The 5357-nt window shown below is 41.3% G+C and overlaps 1 pseudogene; it reads right to left on the bottom strand.

Annotated features, from left to right (window-relative positions):
* Positions 1-4213: 4213 nt before the first annotated feature.
* On the bottom strand, positions 4214-4733 carry LOC133761113 (ras-related protein Rap-1b-like; annotated as a pseudogene).
* Between the last annotated feature and the right edge of the window lie 624 nt (positions 4734-5357).

Genomic DNA, 5357 nt, shown 5'->3' with positions numbered 1-5357 from the left:
ATTCCCATTTTCAGTGTCTGCTTTTAGTACAGAGGGTAATATGACCTGTCCCTCAATTGTTATTTATGTTTTGTGATTTTCTTCATTTTGGTGTCTCTCTGTGACAGATCGTTGAGTCATATGACAGATTATTAACCCAGCACCTTCCATGTGACTGAGTAACCACCTCATGCAAGGACTTGGATATAGGTTCCTGACAACCACCCTGCTTTTGTTTTAAATTTATCTGTTGGCAAAAAATTCCATGATTGATTTAAAATATTTTCCCTAAAAGTGTGATTAAATATATTAAACTGATGTTGAGTTAACACATCAGAAAGAAACAGATAACTAAAATTACTAGGATATGATTAATGGTTTTGATTCATAGTCTATTTTTAATCTTCTGGAGTCTGAGTAGCCAGATTTGTGTTTGCAGAGCAAGAGAAGGAAACATGAGGTTGCAATGTTTAGTTTTGAAATTAAGGGTTTTTTTTTTTTTGAGTTCTTAACCTTATTCAAAGACTACTGAGAACTTGATCCATTTGTGAATAGCATTATAAAGTTAAGTTTACCCTGAATTGGATGTGAGACAAGTTCAGGATTTATTGTTAATTTTATGAGATAAAGGAAATTTACTGTGGTTATGTTGTTTAAAAAATTCTCAGAGGGCAAGGTATGTTGCACAGCAAGTTAGGCTGCTGCTTGAGATACCCACATCCCATGCTGCAGTGCTGAGTCAAGTCCAGCACCTCCACTTCCCATCTAGCTGCCCACTAATGTGCCCAGGAGGCAGCAGATGATGGCCTAAGTCCTGGGGTCCCTGTCGCCTCATGTGGAGACCTGAATGGAGCTCCTGGCTCCTGGCTTCAGCCTGGGCCAGCCCTGGCTATTACTGGCATTTGGGAAGAGAACCATGAGATGGAAAGTCTCTCTCTTCCTCTCTCTCATTCTCTCTGTCTCTGTCTCCCTCTTTTTCTGGCACTTTGTCTCTTAAGTGCATGAAAAGTGAACATTTATTTAAAAAATTCTCATATCTTAGAGATACTTGTAGTAATACTTGGAAGTAAAGTGTCTTGGTTTTAGTTAATAAATATTCCACAAAACAAAACAAAACAAAAAGAAGAGAAAGTAGGGAAATATATATGCAATAAGATGGCAGAATGTTGATAATTGTCTGCAGTGGGTGATAAATACAAGTGGGTTCATTATATTCTGAAGTTGCTTTAATTTTTAAAATTTTCTACAAAAAGTGCTTTTGAAAAGTTTTTCTCAGTGACACATTATTTTTTAAAAAGATTTATTTTATTCATTTGAAAGAGTTAGAGAGAGAGATAGAGACAGAGACAGAGAGAGGTCTTCCATCCACTGGTTCACTCCCCAAATGGCTGCAGTGGCCAGAGCTGAGCCGACCTGAAGCCAGGAGCCAGGAGCTTCTTCTGGGTCTCCTTGGTCTTCTTCTGGGACTTGGTCCATCTTCTGCTGCTTTCCCAGGTGCATTAACAGGGAGCTGGGTCAGAGGACACACTATTTGGCTTCACCTTCTTTTAGAGCTCTTTTTGGCAAACCTTCTGTCTTCCTCAGCTAAGCCTACCATAACAAAATAACATAGACTGCATAGCTTTCACAACAATTAATTTCTCACAGCTCTGGAGGCTGGGAATTTCAAGATCAAGGTGCTGATGGGCAATGTGGTCTCCAGTGAGGGTCATCCTGTGAGGACAAGCTTGCAGAGGTCCATCTTTTTGCTGTCTTCTGACATGGGGGGAGAGGGAAGCAAGAGGAGAGAGAGATGGGGAGAGAGAGGGAGGCAGAGAGAGAATTTTCAATCCTAAAAGCACTGTTATTACTTGACATAATAAAAGAAAGTCCAAAGTCCTCCTCTATAGCCTATTCCAGATAATTTTGCTACTTTGATACTTGTAGCTTATTATAATTTTTCAGACTCAAAGTCATTATCATTGTATTGCACAAAGTAAGTGCTTTAATTAACACACTTACATAGTTTTTTGATTTTTTTTTTAAAGATCTATTTACTTATTTGAAAGTCAGAGTTACACAGAGAGAGGAGAGGCAATGGGGGTGGGGGGGTCTTCCATCAGATGATTCACTCCCCAGTTGGCTACAATGATCAGAGCTGTGCCTATCTGAAGCCAGGAGCCAGGAGCCTCCTCCGGGTCTCTGTGTGGGTGCTTCTGTACTCTCGGATACAAAGTGTTAACCGGGTTCTAGTCCCGGTCGGGGCACCGATCCTGTCCCGGTTGCCCCTCTTCCAGGCCAGCTCTCTGCTGTGGCCAGGGAGTGCAGTGGAGGATGGCCCAAGTGTTTGGGCTCTGCACCCCATGGGAGACCAGGATAAGCACCTGGCTCCTGCCATCGGATCAGCGCGGTGCGCTGGCCGCAGCGCGCTACCGCGGCGGCCATTGGAGGGTGAACCAACGGCAAAAGGAGGACCTTTCTCTCTGTCTCTCTCTCACTGTCCACTCTGCCTGTCAAAAATAAAAAAAAAAAAAGTATACAGTACACTGTTTTCTTTAATTTTTAAAAATATTTTATTGATATAAAGATGATGTATTTCATAGGTACAATTCTAAGAAGAGAATCATACTTCTCTCCCTCCTCCCTTCCCTTCCTCAATCCCCCCTTTGCTTCCTTTCTTTTTTTCTTTAATTTTTGCAAAAGCATAATTTCAGTCTACTCTATAATCACAGGCTTAATGCACTACTAACCATAATATTCAAGAAGTAAAAAGTAGAAAGACCACAGTTCCACAGGAGTATAAACAAGGGCTAAAAACAACATTTAGGGGGCAGTGCTACCTGAGGTGCCAACATCCCATATGGGCACTGGTTCGAGTCCTGGCTATTCCAGTTCCAATCCAGCTCTTTTCTATGGGCTGGGAAAGCAGTAGAAATGGCCCAAGTCTTTGGGACCCTGCACCACAGTGGGAGACCCAGAGGAAGTTCCTGGCTCCTGGCTTCGGATTGGCACAGCTCTGGCTGTGCCAATTGGGGACTGAACCAGTGGATGGAAGACCTCTCTTCTCTCTCTCTCTCTGCCTCTCCTTCTCTCTCTGTGTAACTCTTTTAGATAAATAAATAAAATATTTAAAAAAAATAAAAACAACAATTAAATCACAAGATGTTTGTTTTATTCCAATACATTTTTTTGCATTTTATATTAACTAATATGTATCAGAAAAGTCATATGGTATTTGTCTTTTGGGGACTGGTTTATTTCACAAACCACAGTGAGGTTCCACCTTACCCCAGTTAGAATGGCTATCATCCAAAAATTCATGAAACAATAAGTGCTGGCGAGGATGTGGATAAAAAGATACCCTAATCTCCTGTTGGTTGGAATATAAACTAGTACAGCAATTGTAGAAGACAGTATGGAGATTCCTCAGAAAGCTGAAAATAGATCTATCACATGACCCAGCCATCCTACTCCTAGGAATTTACTCAAAGGAAATGAAATCATATGATACAGTATGCCATTTTCATGCATGTACAATATTGGTGGATGAAGAATGTCTCTTAACAGGGGCCTGCATTGTGGTGTAGCTGCCTCCTGTGACACTGACATCCCATATGGGTACTGGTTCGAGTCCTGGCTGCTCCACTTCTGATCCAGCTCCTGGCTTCTGCAGCCATCTAGGGGGCAAACCAGTTGATGGACGATCTCTCTCTCTTTCTCTTCTCTCTCTCTGTAGTTCTGCTTTCAAATAAATAAATATCTACCCCAGGTATCCTAAGTGGTACTTTTTTCTGCTTTTTAATTTAATTTTAATTAGTTTTTAAGCAATTCAATGTGATTTGTAGATAGAATTCTAAGAACATAATACTTATTCCCTCCCTCCCTCCCTCCTTTCCTCTCTCCTTTCCTTCTTCCTTCCTTCTTTTTTTTTTTTAAGTTTTTGAGTTAACTTATTTTAAATTACATTACAGTGAAAAGAATTAATGCTTCACCAAATAATATATTTTTAGCAGTAATAATGGAAGTAGCTTCTGCTTTTACCAGCTACATATTCCAGAGCTGTTATATGTTAGTAAAAATGCCTCTTGTGATACTGGCAAGTGATTAGAATGTGCAAACTGATGTAGTAGCTTTCATCTGCCTCTTGAAGGGTACCAGAAAGTCCATTTAAGATGTTGGTAGGTTTAATGCTGGCACTGTTGAATTGGGTGACAGTTCTTCAGACCTGGTTCACAGCTACAGCACGTTTAGTATGTTAAAGCATCTGATATTATGACTTTCCATGGGCCTTCCTAGGCACTGGGGTTTTTCTGTTCATTTGCTGTACTAGGTCATAAAGATCTCATTAACATTTATTTTTGATTTTGCATAGATGGCCCATCATCTTGCCAGATGTTGACCTCATTCCTTTCCTACAACTTTTTTATCTTCCATACTTCCTAGCAACCAGAATCATGGGAACATCATCAGTGTCTTTAACTCGACGAATGTGTTCTCTGAAATCTTGTAAAATGTGAAACATGGACTGTGCAGTGACGGAATGCAAAGCCTTGTCCATTTTTTATGCACAAATCCCTCATTGCTGTAAGTTGTTCCCATTCCTGCAGTATCCAAGATTTCAAGCATACCCTGTTGTCCATCTGTTTCTCCTTGCTGTCTGTGAGAATCTTCCATTTTAAGATATTTTCAACAAAAATTCTTTGAACAGACTGTACAGTCAAGGCAGACTGTCCAACATCTCCTGAGCTGAGAATGACTAGTTTATGTTCATGCATGATGCAAACTTGTCCAAACTTAGTACCTCTCACACTGTCACTGGGTCCTCACAGCCAGTGTCACCCGCGGCTCTCTCCTGGTTACTGCCCCTGTGCCTTGGAAGTCCTGCTGCTGCCGCTGCTCAGGCTGGTTTATATGCCTGCTCTGGGCCTCCCTGTGAGTCTTTAACTATCCCTCTGCACCTACTCCCCAGAAACGCAATGTCCAGAAGGCGCGCTAAGAACCTTGATGAGCCCAGTTCGCACAATCATTTTTGCAAATATGTGATGTTGGCTTTGAACTGCAGACTGAGCACCTTCCCTTCAGGAGGTAATTTTACCCCCTGGTATTTTCTAGGCACTAATATGAAAAGGCTTCTTAGCACCCTGCAGATTTCTTCTCTTCACTTCCTTCAACCTCACTATTGCCTATTCCCAGACATTTTAGCTGCCCCCATCTAGGTTTTGGAGTTTATTGATTAAATCTCCTTTCCTAGTCTCGTTAGAAATGTAATGTTTTATTACGTGTTTGTGTGATAGAATATGTGTGTTTTGATTTTCATCCATGGTTCCTGGCTCACAATTCCCATCCAAGACTTGCCATTGAAACGCAGGCCTGAACGCCCTCCTCACTGCCAGAGGGTC

Source organism: Lepus europaeus, chromosome 5 (assembly GCF_033115175.1).
Source record: "Lepus europaeus isolate LE1 chromosome 5, mLepTim1.pri, whole genome shotgun sequence".
NCBI lineage: Eukaryota > Metazoa > Chordata > Mammalia > Lagomorpha > Leporidae > Lepus > Lepus europaeus.
Note: the sequence above shows the minus strand (reverse complement) of the source record. Positions and strands in the feature narration are given on the sequence as shown.